The sequence below is a fragment of the Plecotus auritus genome, assembly GCF_963455305.1.
Source record: "Plecotus auritus genome assembly, chromosome: 6".
Lineage (NCBI taxonomy): Eukaryota > Metazoa > Chordata > Mammalia > Chiroptera > Vespertilionidae > Plecotus > Plecotus auritus.
In genome coordinates this window covers 40,929,834-40,947,178 of record NC_137773.1, presented here as the reverse complement: position 1 = coordinate 40,947,178, position 17,345 = coordinate 40,929,834, and the positions used below count along the sequence as shown (strand labels likewise).

The 17,345-nt window shown below is 45.1% G+C and overlaps 1 protein-coding gene across 1 annotated transcript in view; it reads left to right on the top strand.

Annotated features, from left to right (window-relative positions):
- Positions 1-17,345, top strand: part of COL23A1 (collagen type XXIII alpha 1 chain) — a 280,949-nt gene that overhangs the window by 59,869 nt on the left and 203,735 nt on the right. The gene's annotated exons all lie outside the window — the stretch shown is intronic.

Sequence of the window (17,345 nt, the reverse complement as noted above, 5' to 3'; positions counted from 1 at the left end):
CTGGGAAGTGGTTAGTAATAGCAATAGTAACACCACCTCTTGTTTACAACTGGGGATGTGTGAGGAACTGTTCTAAGCACACACACCATTTAATCACAAAGCAGCCTAACGAGGTAGGTACCCTTATTATCCTCTTTTCATGGATGTTGCCCATTTCCTTTCCGGTTGTCTTTTTCGTCTTGACTCCTGACTCTTTCTGTTTTAGCTGGGTTTCTCTGACACCACCCTGGCAGGCGGGAGGGGAGGTGGGTGTCCAGGTCCCCACTCTGCCTCTGTTGACACCCACGGGGCACCCTCTGTGACTGCTGGGCAGGTTGGGCGTTCTGATACCCAACATGGTCTCCAGCAATAAGCCAGTGGCGCCTCATTACTGGCCTGCTCTGATACCACCACCCCAGCAGGGGTGTAGGGGTGCCTCCTTGTATATAGCCTTGAGGAGGTGGAATCCAGGCTCCCTACTCAGCCCTGGAGGGCCAGTGAGAGTAGAGTCACTCTTTTCCCTGTGTGGAGTAGACAGGTGATTGTCTAAACATCCTGTCATGCCAGGATGCCCTTTTCCTGGTTCGTTGGCTAGAGAGGGCAGGCTTTTGCTGGGGTGATTTGGATCTGTGCCCCTTGGCGCTTCTCGGCTCTGAGTCTGGGGTGGGTGAGGCAAAAAGAAAATGCAGGGACTCCCCACTGTATCCTGGGTCCTGAGGTCCCGAGCTGGTCTGCTTTCTCTCCACCACAAGTCTTATGTTTTACATATAATGCCCAGGGCTTCTCGTTGCTGTGAACAAAGTTTGCAATACCTGGTCAAATGGGAGCCTTGAACAAAGCAGGCAAAGTGACATTTTTGCAGATGACTCCCCCTTTTCAGAGTACACTGATGTCAGTGGATGAGCACATACTACGGCTCCTGCAGGAAAAGGCAAAAAACCTCCTTTAAGTAATTTTTTAAAATTTTAGAATAGATTTGGGTTTACATAAAACATGTGAAGATAGCACAAAAAACTTCCATAGACTCTGCACCCAGTGTCCCCCATAATTAGCATCTTACATTTGCATGCTACATTTGTTACAATTAACGAACCAATATTGATACTTTATTATTATCAAAATCCATACTTTATTCCGCTCTCCTTAGTTGCTACCTAATATCCCTTTTCTGGTCCAGGATCCCATCTGTGACACCTCATTGCCTTTGGTTGCCATGTCTCCTTGGGCTCCTCTTGGCGGTGGCAGGTCCTCAGACTTTCCTGGTGTTTGATGACTCTGACAGGTTTGAGGAGGCCTGGCCAGGTGTTTGGTGGAATGTCCCACAATTTTGGTTTATCTGATGTTTTTCTTGTGGTTAGACTGGGGTTTGGGATTTTTTAGGAGGGAGACCACAGAGGTGCAGTACCATTGTCATCCTGTGGTATCAAGGGTACATGCCCTCAAGGTGACTTCTCACTGTTGGTGTTAATCTGGATCACCTGGCTGAGGTCATGTGTCTAGGCTTCTCCACTATAAAGTTACTCTCTTCCCCCCTTTCCATACAAAGTGCTCTCTTTCATTCTCCAAATTTAAAAAGCATCTTTTATTTGTTTACATCAGTGTTTCTTAACGGAGGGACAATTTTTCCCTTCAGGAGATATTTGGAAAAAGTAAACTAAAATAGCGTCTTTTCCCTGTTGGGTGAATACATGTTTCTTATATCTGAGAATATTTGTATTTGTTTTGTACTGTTTTATTTTTGCTGATATTTGTCAAGTATATCTTTTCCCAGCTTTTTGCTTTTAATATTTCCATGGTCTTATGCTTTAGGCATGATTCTTTAATCATCCAATTGTCAATCTTTTTCTTTTAACTAATGAGTTTAGTCTGCCTATCTATGTAGTAATTACTGATAAATTTGGGCTAGTTTCTTTGGTCTTTTTAAAAGATTTATAATTATCTCACTTTTTCTAGGCATTTCTTTTCTAGTTCTCACCTTTTGTTTGATTATCTTAGTTTGTTGTTTATATTTTCTTTTTTTATCTGTTTCCTCTCTAACAGTAGTACTCTGCTACTGTTTTCACCTTTTCCTCAAGTAAACTTAATAAATAGTAAGATGTACAAACCTTACGTGTTTGCCTTGATTTTCTTTCTGAACACACTGTAGACCATCAGTTATTTTTTCTTAACACTTTAAAGATATTCTACGACTTGCTGACTTCAGATTCTTGTGTTGAAAAGTCTACTGTCATTTTAATAGTCATTACTTTAAAGGTGAGCTGCCCTTATTTCTGTGGATACTTTTAAGGTCTTCTCTTTGCCTTTGGTGATGTGTAGTCTTGTTTGTGTTCATACCTTGCCTTACTCTATTGCATTCTTGTGATATGTTTGTGTATATGTTCCAGTTCATTAATTCCCTCTTCAGCTTTATCTAATTTGCTCTTTAACATACCTATTGAGGTTTTTATTTCAACCATTATATTTTTCATGTTTGGAAACTACATTTTCCCCTCAGCTTCTAATTAATTATTCATAGTCTCTTTTGTTTTCTCACCTTTGTGATGTACCATTTTTTTTCTGTAAACATTTTATACATAATTTCTTTAACTCTATTTCTGAAAATTTCAATATGGAAGAGAAGATTGTTTACTGTTTCTGCTGAGTCTCAGTCAGAGTCTTGCCTTTTGACACATCAGTCTTTTTTAGGGGGGGCAGTTTTATTTTTTTATGGCAACACACATGTTAATCTTTGAATATGACCCCTTTCTTCATGGAAATCTATGAGACTTCTGTGTTGAAAGTGGAGAAGATTTCCTCCAGGTTGCATTTGCTTCTCCAGTAGACGCTGTGGGGAGCCACTGCTCTGGAACCGTATCCGTCACCTTGAGGATTTTGACTCAGTGAAGGTGGAATTCCAGCCCAAAGTTTCCTTTGCTGTTGACTCAAGGTCCTGACAGCAATGCTTCTATTGCTGTTTGCCCTTGGGACAACTTGACCCCTCCTGGCTCCTCACTGCTCAGGCTGCATGTAGCTCATATCTGGTTTGTATTTAGTGGGTGATAAATGTTCCTTGATGAAACATTTACTCTTTTGACTGCAGCACTGGCTCAAAGAGTGCTTCCTGTCCAGAATACCTTGACATCCTTGACGCCAGGAGCAGCGTTCTGAGATGAGATTTTTTTTTTTTTTTTTTTTTTTTTTTAGCTCTTCAGCCAGGGACCCAAATGTAATCCTGAGAGCTTAGAAAATATGTCTCAGTAGAACAAGGATCCTTTCCTCTGAAAAATCAGTCTTAGGCTCCAAGGTTTCAGAGATTATGAGATTCTACGTGAGAAATTTCTTTCTGAATTTAGTGCCAGGAAAGCCTTGTCTTCCCAGAGGGATTGGCCAGCTTCCTCTGCCTTATGGCAAGAGCTTTGTAACACATCTTACTTCCTTTCTAGCGCAAGCTGCCTGGAAGCATTGGGCAAAACAGATGTCATTTCCTACCAGCATTTTTAGTCCTTAGGACTGGCTTCCTCCTCTTTCTCATTTGTGTGTGAGTATATATATATATGTATATGTGTGTATATATATATATATATATATATATATATATATATATATATATATACTAGTGGCCCAGTGCACGAAATTCGTGCACATTAAAAGGGGATTAATTAGAGGAAATAATTTAATATTGCTATTTGCCCTTTCTCTATAATAGAAGTGTCAGAGATGAAAGAAAATTAGTAAAATGTATATGAAAACCTTCCTCCTGTCAGAGTCGGGCTCACCATGGGACCCAGAGTCAAGTCCCTGCCCACCCACATTCGCCTCAAAATCGCGTGAGACCCAGACCCGGCCACCCACCCCGCCATTGGGCTAGATCCAGACCCAGCCATTCCCACCCTTGTCAAGCCCCACTGGGCAGGGGACGTAGCCTCAGGTCCCCTGGCCCGGCGCCAGGACGGGGGGCATGGCCTGAGGTCCCCCAGCCCAGACTAGGGCAGGGGGCATGCCTTGAGGTCCCCCATCAAGCCCTGCCAGGTGTGGGACATGGCCTGAGATCCCCTGTCAAGCCCCACCAGGCGGGGGTGCGCAGCCTCAGGTCCCCCTGCCTGGCACCGGGAAGGGGGCACAGCCTCAGGTCCCCTGTCAAGCCCCACTGGCAGGGGGGTGCAGTCTCAGGTCCCTGTCAAGCCCTGCTGGGCGGGGGGCGCGGCCCGAGTTCCCCCGACCCAGCACTGGGGATGCACCTTGAGGTCCCCCGTCAAGCCCCACTGGGTGGGGGAGGGCATAGCCTCAGGTCCCTGCTGATTGCTCATTAAGGCTCCTTATGGGAACTTGGCTTCAGCTGTGGGTGTAGCCATCTTTCTGACGGAGTGATGGTTAATTAGCATATTCCCTCTTTATTAGATAGGATTTTTTTTTTTCTATTGATCCTTACAGAGGGGTAGATAGGAGGGAGGAGTGGGGAGAGAGATTGAGAGATAGAGAAAGAGAGAAAGAGAAAGAGACACCTATGTGAGAGAGACACATCGACTGTGCCTCTTGCACATGCCCCGAATGGGGCCAGGGGTCAAACCTGCAACAGAGATATGTGCCCTTGACCGGGAATTGAACCTTTGACTTTTCAGTCCATGGGCCAACGCTTCAACCACTGAGCCAAATCAGCCAGGGCTATATGTATATATTAATAAATTTATAGTCTATTTATCTCTGTATCTCTTTTATGGAAAGAGGCAAGTTATAAGTAAATTACGTTAGCCCTGGCTGGGTAGCTCAGTTGATTAGAATGTTGTCCCAGTACACCAAGGTTGCAGGTTTGGTCCCTGGTCAGGGCACATCCAAGAATCAACCAATGAATGCATCAATAAGTGGAACAACAATCAACAAATCAATTTCTTTCTGTCTCTGTCTCCCTCTCTCCCTTCTTCTCTCTCTAAAATCAATTTAAAAATAACTAAATTAAGTAAAAGTTTATAAACATTTTACATTTCCTTCCCTTGTGTTCTTGAGGTATCCAAAGGGAAGGTGTAACATGAGATATGTATGCAGGTTGATCTGGCTACAAGTTCTGAGGCTTCATACCTAAGGCATGAGTAAGCGAGGCATTTCGTCCTCTGCTCCCCTGTCTTGTGGGCAGATGTATCCCGACCGTTCTGAATGGCGATTCTCCCGCTCACTTCCCTTGCCTTCATGGTGGACTGGTGGGAGAGTGAATTGCTTTGGAGCTTCACCCAGCTTACGAGTAAGAACTAGACCTTGCCTACTGGTATATTAAGACATTTTCCCAGAGAGTTCAGAATGTACTAACACGCGTTCAGCTAGTGGAAAGGGGTAGGTATGTCATCCCCATATTATAGATGGCAGAACTGGGGTACCCTTGACTGCTCATTCTGTGAGTTCTGACTCTTGCTGTGTCTCATCCATTGCCTCATAGTTACCAACTACTAAACAAAGTGCTTCAGAACATGGGCTGTGGCGCTGGGCTGCCTATCCATATCCTTTCACTACTCACCATGTACTTACTGTGTAGCCTTTAGCAAAGCTACTCAACTTCTCTGTACCTCAGTTTCCTCATCTGCAAAATATGCAAAGTAATAGTATCTACATCCCAGAGTTGTTAGGACAAAAAGATTAAATATAGGAAAATGCTTAGAATGTATAGAAAGTACTCATAAATGCTGGCCATTGTTATTACTATTTAGTGTTACCATTGTTATTATTGCTGAAGGGTCTACAGTGGACAGAGAAGTGACCATCGGAACCTCCCAGTTGTCACATTCTGGGGACATTTCCCCATCTTGTACAGAACTTAACCCGTGGGAATCTCTAGTTCAGATCTACTGCTTCATTATCGCAACTCACTGCTCTCAGGGTCCCTGTGCCCTCTCTCCTTCCCTTCCTTCCCCACTCTGCCCGGCCAGCTTCACCCACCCTCGTGGCTCCAGGCGCCCTCATAGTCCGATGGTTGCAAATTCCTTACCTGCTTTTCCTCTGGGCATTGGTGCTCTACGTCCAACTTACTGTCAACTCTTCACCCTTCCTCCCCATCTCAGAGTGGCATCTAGCATCCTTCTAGAGGATTCAGGCTGCTAAGTTAAATTTTTTTTTCATTCATTCATGCATTCACTCACTCATTTTTTCATTCATTCCAAGGAGCGTGTCAGGCTTCTAACCCCTCCGAGGTTCGTGATTGGCCCCCAATACTGGGACTATGTTAGGCCACCCTTCACACCCTTGATTCAGGCTGCTGCTCTCACTATGAGCAGAATATTTAGCTCACTTAACCCAAAAACCCAGCTTCTCTGAGTTACAGTTCAGTGTGGCCTCACCAGTTCTATCTCAGGTTATGTAGTGGGTACCACAACACTGGGAGCCCTGCTGATGACAGTTGGACCCAGGGAGCCTGTGGTCCAAGTCTCATGCCTGCAGATAGGTCAATGGCTGATCACTTCCCACATGGGAGAATCTGAGCGAATCTGGGGTCAGAGTTGGCAGGGTCAGAGATGACAGCGTCAGATGTGTCTCTGGTGACCCCAGTTTTTCAAGGACCCAGCCCTGACCATGGGTATACCATTATTGTAGTCAAAGACTCAGTACCGCCATGGCCATCTGATGCTACTCCCATGTGGCTCCAAATTTAATGGGACCCAGAGACAAGTGTGCATATACAAGTGACAGAAAAATATTCTTTCTCCTCATGATCCAGCTGGATGGTGGGTGACAGTCCACAAAGCCTGGCTCAGGTAGGGTCCATGATGATAGCAAGAGGATACCGAATATTGGAGAAGGCGAACAGGGGACTATTGGGAGGTGTTAGGAATGTACCAGGGAGAGGTACTCTCTTGTTTGGAGCATCAGTGAGAAGTTTGTCATGGTGTTCGATGCCTGTGCCCCTCAGCCAACTCCTCTGAGGCATAGGTGGCCTCAATATGCCCAGCCAAGTCTGCCCACTTGGCCCCATTGGAGTGGTGACCTGCTGTGTTAGTCTGCTGGAGCTGCCATAACAAGACCACAGGATGGTGGCTTACACAACAGCAGTTTATTTTCTCACAGTTCTGGGTGCTGGAAGTCCAAGTCAAGATGTCAGTAGGTTTGGTGTCTGATGAGGACTCCCTCCTTGGGTTGCAGACTGCCACCTTCTTGCTGTGTCCTCACATGGCCTTTCCTCTGTGCAGAGAGAAAGAGAAAAAGGGAACCTTTGAGTTTCTTCTTCTTATAAACCCCCAGTTCTATCAGATCAGCGCCCCATCCTTATGACCTCATTTAACCTCAGTTACATCCTTAAAGGCCCTGTCCCCAAATATAGTCACATGGGAGATGAGGGCTTCAACATATGAATTCTGAGGGGACATAATTCAGCCCATACACCTACTTCCTTCCCAGCATGTCACTTTCCTGGCTTGTGACCTGTGTTGCAGAGCCAGCCCGCTCCTATCCCTCACCTCTGCATGAAGGGCGGTACAATGTCTCTGGCACCCTCTTGAAATATCAACTGAGTCAGAAACTGAATGTGGCAAACAAAAGCAATTTTATTCGAAGAATGTTATAACATCTGCACAACCTCCTTTTGATATAATTGAGACCCTCTGGGGTATTGCAAAACCAGACCTGATCCACACCCCTTTATCTCAGAACCAGACCTGATCTGCACCCCTTTATCTCTTTCACCCCTGCTGTGGTTTCTCTAGCAGCTGAATTGGAAACAGAACAGATTGCCAAAACAAACCCTGATGTTCCCACACACAGGAAAGAGGGGCTTAAATTGCACTTTCTTGAGTAGGGGCAGTACATTCACACTGGCAGCTCGTACCTAATAAAAGTCTGTTCTAGGATTTGTGAAAGACATAGGTTTTCGATTGGCAGTGACTTACGGCCTGGCATGATCGCAGGCTTTGTCCTTAGCCCGCCCTGAAGAAGACCTTGCTGAGGGCCCGATGTGCTCAGCCCCCCATCTGGTGAGGACTGCCCCCAGAGTAGGAGGGGTTAGGCTTTGGAAGGACCTGGAATCTTTCACCTGCAGCCCCCGTGGCCCCTCATGTCAGACCTGCCGGCCACCTCTGGCCCACCCAGGACCAGATGGACCAATAGGAAAAGTTCTTTGCTTGCACTTAACTTTCTGGGACCTTCAATGTGTTGGAGCTGCCGGAGTGGCCAGCAGGGCAGTGGGGCCTGACAGCTGGTCCCCAGGAGCTGTCCTCATAGAGGCGCTTTGGTGCTGGTATGAGGGTCGTGGACAGGAGGACAGTGCACTGGTGGTGCTGTTTGGGCTGCGTCCATAGATTTCTAGGGGAGGGCTTCTGGCATGGGAGGTATTTCTTGTACCCCAAGACCCAGAGAACACTGAGCTCCGGGCCCCTGGAGACCCACTCTCCCTCATGGTGAGGATCAGAGCTTTATTTACTCAGTGCCGTCTCTGTGAAATGCTTGAAAACGAGATCCTCAATCAGATAGAGTCCCATCCCTCAAGGAATTTCTATTTTAAGGCTGCAGATCTACACGTAAACCAGCAGTAAAAGATTTACTTAATGGATAGCACACGTGTAGGGCTTACTAAGGGCCAGGCACTATTTCTAAGCAGTTAACAAGAATTATGCCATTAATCGTTCTCTAACCTTGTGAGGTAGATAACACTGTTATTGCCATTCTACAGATGAGGAAACTGAAGCACAAAGAAGTTTAGGAACTGAACCAAGGTCACAGGACAGAAGATGTTGGAGCTGGTTTTCTCATCCAGGGAGCCTGACCCCCAGGCTGGACACCTCTCAGGAGCCCCTGCGATGAGTGGGGGCCTCCGAGAGGACCGAACACCTGAGCTGGGGCGAGGAGCTTGTCCTGGGGGTGTGGGGGGGGGGCAGGAAGACATCTAGTGGAGGGCACGTGTGTGCAGAGGTGGGGAGATGTTGAAGCACCCGGCCTGTTGGGAGTGGGGACTGATCTGGCCTGGCTGGGATCAAGTTCTTGTGTGACAGCCTGGCAGCCAGTGTGTAGAGACTGGAGGTGGGAAATAGGCAGCCAAGTGTGGCCTTTCTCGGCCTGCACCGTGTTACAAATGATCTTTTTAAAATACGTTTTTATTGATTTTTTTTTAGAGAGAGAAAAGGAGAGAGAATAGAGAGATAGAAACATCAATGAGAGAGACATAGATTTGCTGCCCACAACCCAGGCATGTGCCCTGACCGGGAATTGAATCTGGGACCTCTTGGTTCATGGGTCAATACTCAACTACTGAGCCACACTGGCTGGACCGAAATGATTTTTTATATTGTGGTAAAATACACATAACCTAAACTTCACCACTGTAACCATTTTGAAGTGTACAGTTCAGCAGTGGCTTTAAGTACATTTACACGATTGTGCAAACATCACCTCTGTTTCATTCAGAAACATTTCATCATCCCATAGGAAACGCTGTCCCCATTAAGCAGCTACTCCCCATCCCCTCCCTCAGCCCTGGCAACCATCTGCTTCTGTCTGTATGAATGTGCCTGTTCTGGATACAAACTTACCTCGGCCACGTAGGAATCAGGCAATAGGTGGCCTCCTGTGACCGGCCCGTTCACCTTGCACACCTTCAGGTTCACCCACGCTGCAGCTTGGGTCAGTGCTTCATTCCCTTCCATGGCCGAACAAGCAACATGTTTCTTTTTAGTCAGAATGCCTTTCGGGGGGGACCTTGGGTGCCCTATTTTACCCCAGTCACTCCCACCCTTTGTTACCTGTAAACACTGGTGTTACCTGCCTGCATTATCTGTTTCTGCCTTTGGTTTTAGACCAGCAATTTTCAACCTTTTTCACCTCATAGCACACATAAACTAGTTACTAAATTTCTGCTGCACACCCAAAGTATATTTTATTTTTTGCCGATCTGACAAAAAAATATAGGTTAATTTTGATTGATATACAATAATAGTAGTAGTAGTAGTAGTAATTACCTACCCTTTTTGCTCCAAAGTGACTTTTTAAAAAATCAGATGCCTATACATATATAAGGATTTCTGGTACCAAGAATTAACTAACCAGATGCAACCTTATAATGCAACATGGCCAATAAGATGCAACTCTAGTATGTAACCTATATACTTTCTTTCTCCCCCTATCACTCCCCTTCACTCTCTCTGAAAATCAATGGAAAAATATCCTCCGGTGAGAATTAACAACAACAAAGAAAAACTACTCTTCATTTTCATTGGTTAATTTGCTTTGCTTTATTTTCAATAGATTTGTCATTAGAATCACCCCCAAAACAGAAAGAATGAAAACCAACCCCTTTTGAAAATCTCGTGGCTAGCACAGAGTTGGTGCTCAGTTAAATGTGTTCTGTAATAGAAAGAAGGAAGTGGGCCTTATGAAATCTCTATTCCTTCCTCCTGTGTGCAGTTAATGACTACAATAGAAAAGTGTCTTTTTAAAGGCAAGCTCTGTTGCCCGAGCCGGTTTGGCTCAGTGTATAGAGTGTCAGCCTGCAGACTGAAGGGTCCTGGGTTTGATTCCAATCAAGGGCACATGCAGGGGCTCGATCCCTGGTGGGGGGCGTGCAGGAGGCAGCCAATCAATGATTCTCTCTCATCATTGATGTTTCTATTCCTCCCTCCTTCTCCCTTCTTCTCTGAAATCAATAAAAAATATATATATATTTTTTTTAAAGAGTAAGCTCTGTTGCACAATCCTCTGACTACTTTGTGGGATAAAGATGGTCAAGTTGGAATTGGAATCCACAAACAAATTAAACTGCATCTAAATTGGAAAAATAGACAAAAACAAAATCAAAAGAAAACAACACAAACCAGGGAAGAATGGGTGTGCATAGGGATAGAAGCTAAACTTTCCTGGATATGCCTTGTGGTTTTTAGATTTGACTTCAAAAACATGTAAATATTTAAACATGTAAAAAGTTAAATGATTTTTTTTTTAAAGTTAAACGATTTTTGAAAACTGGACCCCATACTTACTTTTCATACGCGTCTTCCCACTTCCAATCCGTGGGGGAAGGTGTGAGCAAAGAGAATCAACAGGGCTGTGTCTTGAGGAAGGTTTCCTGTGAGGCCTCCTCCTTGGAGCTAAATTCCAACAGTCTCTCACTGGGGATGCTGTGCAGCGCCAAGGGGCCTACCCTTTGGAGATATTTTTTTCCTTTTAAATCCTGTTTCATGTGGCATCTAATAGAGTCCATCCTCATCGTCTCCCCAGTACTTCATTTGAAAGAGAATTATGTGAAATTACATGCAAATGCTTAACTCTCATTTAGGTGTCTGGGTAGCTCAAAATTGGTCATTTGCAAGCCCTAACATTACACCAAAGTGGTGATCAGTGACCTGTTAGTTTATGACTCTATTCACATTTTTTTTCTTGTGGTAGAATATACATAACATAAAATGTACCTTTTTAACCATGTTTAAGTGTACAGTACAATGTCATTAAGCACATTCACAGGACGCAACTGTCACCACTACCCATGTCTAGAACTTCTTCACCTCCCCCAACTGAAACTGTTCACCCACTAAACAATAACTACCTCTTTCTCTCCTCCTCCAGGCCCTGGCAACCACCATTCTATTTCTGTGTCTATGAATTTAACTATTCTAGGTACTTCACAGAAGTGGACTCACACAATATCTGTTCTTTTATAACTGGCTTATTTCATAAGTACATTAGCATAATATCTTCCAGGTCATCCATATTGTAGCATGTATCAGAACTTCATTCCTTTATATGACTGAATAACATTCCATTCTATGTGCAAATATAGATAGAGTGTTTGTATTCCTCCCACCCCTATTCATATGTTAAAATTCTAACTGCCCTAGCTGGTTTGGCTCAGTGGATAGAGCGTCAGCCTGTGGACTGAAGGGTCCCGGGTTCGATTCAGGTCAAGGGCACATGCCCGGGTTGCAGGCTCGATCCCCAGTGGGGGACATGCAGGAGGTAGCCAATCAATGATTTGATCTCATCATTGATGTTTCTATCTCTCTCTCCCTCTCCTTTCCTCTCTGAAATTAATAAAAATATATTTTTTAAAAATTCTAACCTCCAAGGTGATGGTATTAGGAGGAGGGGCCTTTGAGAGGTGATTAGGTCATGAGGGCAGAGCTTTCATGAATAAGAGGCCTGAGAGTGTTCTCTGTCCTTCCTGCCATGTGAGGACATATCAAGAAGGCTGCCATATGCAGCCTGGAAAGGGGCCCTCACCAGACCTGACCTTGCTGGCCCTAATCTTTTTGGACCTCCAGCCCCTAGAACTGTGAGCAATATATTTCTGCTGTTTATAAACCACCGCGCCTGTGGTATTTTATTATAGCAGCCAGAATGGACTGAAATTATATATGTTTATCTATTCATTTGCTGATAGACACTTTGGGTTATTTGCACCCTTTTGTCCATTGTGAATAATGCTGCTTTGAACATTGGTGTACAAGTATCTGCTTTGAGTCCCTGCTTTCAAGTTCCTTTGGGTATATACCTCAGAGTGGAATTTCTGGGTCATATGATAATTCTATGTTTGACCACCAAACTGTTTTCCACAGTGGCTGCATCATTTTACATTCCACCCAGCAGTGCACAAGGGTTCTAATTTATCCACTTCCTCGCTAACACTTGTTATTTTCTTCTTCTTTTTAAATCATAGCTACACTAAGGGGTGTGTAGTAGTTTTGATTTGCATTTCATTAATGACTAATGACATGGAACATATTTTCATGTGCTTATTTGTCTATCTTTTTGGGAGAAATGCTGATTTGAGTCCTTTGCACATTTTAATTGTGTTTGTTATTATTGAGTTGTGGGCATTCTTTATACTTTCTGGATATTAATCATTTATCAAATACATGCTTCCCAAATATTTTCCCCCATTCTGATGATTGCTTTTTCACTCTATGGATAATTTCCTTTCATGCTAACAAATGTTTTTAATTTTTTATCTTTTCCTTTGTTGTCTTTGCTGTTGGTGTCACATCTAAAAAATCATTACCAAATTCAATGTCATGAAAAATTTCCCTTATGTTTTTTTCTAAGATTTTATAGTTTCAGTTTTTAAGTTTAGGTCTTTGATCCATATTGAGTTAATATTTGTATATGGTCACATTTATTGTTGCTATAAAGAATGTTTGTGAATATCCCTGACATCTTACACAAAGATGGGTTCACAGTAAAACCTGTGAAAGGCAGACTTTATATACTGTTGACTAGATATCTGTGAAAACTGGACTGATTTAACTGGGGAATTTCCACTGAGAAGTTTCCTTTGGGGTTTGGACTGTTGGAGGATGGAGGATAACTGAGACACTGCTGCTGATTGCATTTGAGACAATACAAAGGCATGCCATTCAAAGCAGGAGATTGAAAAATAACTATGGGATCATTAAAAAATGTTTACATAGGAGAATGCTCATGGGCCCCGTGCTTTTAAATGGTCTGCAGTGGTGTGGCAGGCATCTTGGGATGGGTGGAGGTGGGGAGGGAGGCACCAGGGTCCAGCTTGAGAGCTCCCTCCGCCTCCTGGGAAAACAGCAGCAAGGACTCAGGGGTGGCGGTGACCTGGGAGGACAGCAGGACTAGAGTCTGGGGAGGCTGGGTCTGGAGCCTGCCCTGTACAACAGAGGCATAGTTCAGTTTAGTTTGGTTTGGAGAACAGTCTTATGTATGATCTCACATGAACCTGTCCCCCAGCTTCAAGTTATCATCTATTTGCTGATCTGGTTTCACCTATCTCCTCTATCTTTTTCTTTTTTTTCCTGGAGTATTTTATAAACAACCTTATATTTGACTTGCTAGTATTTCATTGTGCGTCTCTCAAGGCTTAGGGCTTTTTCTCTCTTGCATAACCACAATGCTGTTATCACACCTAAGATGAATATAAATCCCAAACATCCTATACTTTCAGCCCAAATTCAGATTTCTTTACTTGTCCCCAATTATGTCATCTCAACATGGTATTACCCAGACTTTCTGACCACTTCCTGGTCCCACATCCTCAGGCCTGAAGGAGCCAGAATTCTTTCTGGAATGCAATAAAGAGTTGAAGGTACCTGGTGTGAGGGTGGGGGGTGGCCTCCCCCTGCCACCCAGGCCCTGGGGTGAGCTGGTACCTCCAGCGGAAGATAAGTGAGGATGCCTGCAGCAAGCCGAGGGGGAAGCCAGCACCTTGCAGTTGTGCATATTCTGTCCCCAGTTTCTATGACACCTTGGACAGGTGACTTTGCCGCTATGAACCTTCCTTTCTTCATCCATAACATGGAAATAATAAGACTACCAGCTCCACATTAAGTGGTGCACATAGAGGGCCTGGCAGTGTTGTTAGGTATTCAGTGAAGATTGGCTGTGGTCATCAGCAGTGCCATCACCAGCATTACTGAGGTGATGACCGCTATCCTGGTGAAGATCGCAGGTCACTGAGACTGGCGCTCCTGCTCTAGGCTGTCTCCCTCGGCCGACTATGGCCTGAGAAAGCCAGGGCTCCAGGGAAACCCATATTTGGGAGCACGATCCCTCTTAGAACACTAATGATGTCTTGATGCCCAGTACAGTGCCCAAATCCAGGAATCCTGGCAGTCTCTGTCCAGCTTGCATTTCAGGGCCCTGGGGTCTCTGTGCCCGTGTTCACTGGGGGAGGCCTGTGACAATGTCTTCTGTGAATGAAGGGGACAAGCAGAAGGCACCAGCACCTTCAGAAGCCACATCTGTTTCTTTTGTCACGACTTCTCTTTAAACCTGAGTATATTTGGCTTCAAAAATAAAATTAAATTAAATTAAATGGCTTTAGGTATTTTTCCTGATATTAATTGAAAACATTAATTTGATTCCTCCAGACACTCTCTCCATGGACACAGGAAGGGAGGGGGTTGGCAAGGGAAAGGTTTGCTGCCCAGATGGGGCCCCTTTTAGGGGAGTCCATCCAGATGTCCCCGGGCCGTGGGCCTTGATGCTAGAGGATGCTGGAAGGAAAGAGCCACTTCCAAGTAAAAGGGACCAGAGCAAGAAGACACGCAGCATCTGGGTGATAAAATACTAGCATGTAGGTGAAATAAGAAAAGGATGCTATTGTCCTGCGTCTGGAGGCTGAGCCCTTCTGCAGCACTCAGACCAATAGCTCAGGGGGACAACTGTTCCAGTTAGCTGGGATAAGCCTGGTTTGCTTCCATTGCATCCCAAACCCTCACTGAATTCCCCCAGGCTTCTTGGCTTCCCATTGGTTCTTCTGGCCAAACCCTGGTATCTCCCCATCTCTCACATAAAACTCCAAACTGTGCTCAGAAAGAGCTTTCAGCCCTAGCTGGCTTGGCTCAGTGGATAGAGCATCGGCCTGCAGACTGAAGGGTCCCAGGTTCGATTCCGGTCAAGGGCACATGCCTGGGTTGTGGGCTCAATCCCCAGTAGGGGCTATGCAGGAGGCAGCCGATCAATGATTCTCTCTCATCATTGATGTTTCTATCTCTCTCTCTCCTTCTCTCTTCCTCTCTGAAATCAATAAGAAATATATTTCAAAAAAAAGAAAGAAAGAAGGAAAGAAAGAGAAAGAAAGAAAGAAAGAAAGAAAGAAAGAAAGAAAGAAAGAAAGAAAGAAAGAAAGAAAGAAAAGGAAGGAAGGAAGGAAGGAAGGAAGGAAGGAAGGAAGGAAGGAAGGAAGGAAGGAAGGAAGGAAGGAAGAAAGCTTTCATCTCCAGTGCTCAGTGGGAGGCAATGGAGCTTGTCAGGGTCCAACAGGACCCTGCCTACTCCCCACCCCACCCTGACTGTAAATCCAGCGATGTTTAGGCCCTGAAACCTTCCAGCCCAAACAAGGGGCCTGAGTGACTGTTCTTCTAACTGGCATCTGCATTCTCATGTTTAGTTCTCTCTGAGCCTCAGTTTCCTCTTCTGTGAAATGGGGACAACCAGTCCTACTTCATGGGACTGCCATGAGCATAGCTTCCCCTGCTAGAATCGGCATCCCAAACACTCACACCTTGTGAAAGAAACGACTTAGCTACTGCACTTCCAACATTTTTCTTCGCCTTCTTTTATGTTCTCTTAGGAAAAGAGGGAAGGAAGGGGGGATAGGTCAACACTTGTAAACATCCATGTTTTCACTTAAAGACGGTTCTCACTGTTTTGTGTTTCTGAGCGGAGCCTTCAGATGTGTCCTTCAAGATCCTTGCTTCCCCACTGAGCAGCACACAATGATTAACCACCTCCCTTTGGACCAGACTGCCTAAGAGATCCAGTGGTGCCTAATAAGGAGGCATGAATGATACTCTTCTGGGGCCAGTTCTGTGCACACTGTCTGCTTTTCATTTAAACAAGCCATTTGTTTGTAGACAAGTTGGATTGCTGGGTTACATGGGTGACTCTGCCTTGCGTGAGTACTGGTACCACTGGCGGACTGTGCTCGCTCCTGCTGGCCTGAGCCCGCCCAACCACTCTGCCTCCGCCATCGCATGGATGGATGCCTCCCCCAAAACACAGTTGCTGTTCCTCCGCTCAGAGCGTTGTGGTCCTCAAGATGACTTAATGGTTTTGGTTGTTTTCTCAATCCTTGGGTTGCCTAGAAAACAAGTTCTTCCAGTAAATGAAAATAAAAGTGTTTAAAAGTCGTATCAACAGCCACAATCTCTCAGCCTTTTATGGCCCTTTGCTGTTAGAAGATGCAGTTCAGCCATGATTGCTTAGAGAACCCAGACTAGCCTGAGAGGGAGGAGGGACAGATATTCTGTTAACCCCACTATGTGGAGGGGCCAAGTGAGGCTCAGAGGAGTAGGGTGACACAGGCAGAAAGTACGGAAGCTAAAACTGGAATCCTGACATTCTGACACCCTGGGTTCAAATCTTGGCTTTCCCACTTGGTATTTGAGAGCTTAGAGAAGTAATTTAAGTCATCTGAGCCTTAGTTTCCTAATCTGTGTAACAGAGAAATGAGTAATGCCTGCCCTGAAGGGAGGATTAGATGAAGTTGTACACACAAAGGCCCTAGAATGGTGGCTACAGGAGCACATGGGCCCTGCCCCTCTGCCATTACTCTTGCTGGGTCAGTAGCAAAGAGCCAGGTGGTCAAGCAGCCCCACCCACATTGTTGACTAGGGCACCAGCACTTGCAGTGAAGTGAGTGGGAGATGGGTGTGGCAGCACAATCCTAAAATAGTCCTCAAGATTCCTGCCCCCTGCGGTACAGCTCTGTTATTTCCTTCCCTTGTGTGTAGGCAGAACCTGTGAATATGATGGGATTCCATGGATTATAGAGAAAAAAGGATTTTGCAGGTGTGATTGAGGCCACTAATCAGTTGACTTTGAGTTCAGTAAAACGGAGATAATCGGGTGGGCATGACCTAATCACACAAGCCCTTTCGATCTGGGTCTAGAAGTCAGAGACAGAGTAAGTCAGAGGGACCTGAAGCATGAGGGGCCTTTGGAGAGGACCCCATTGACAG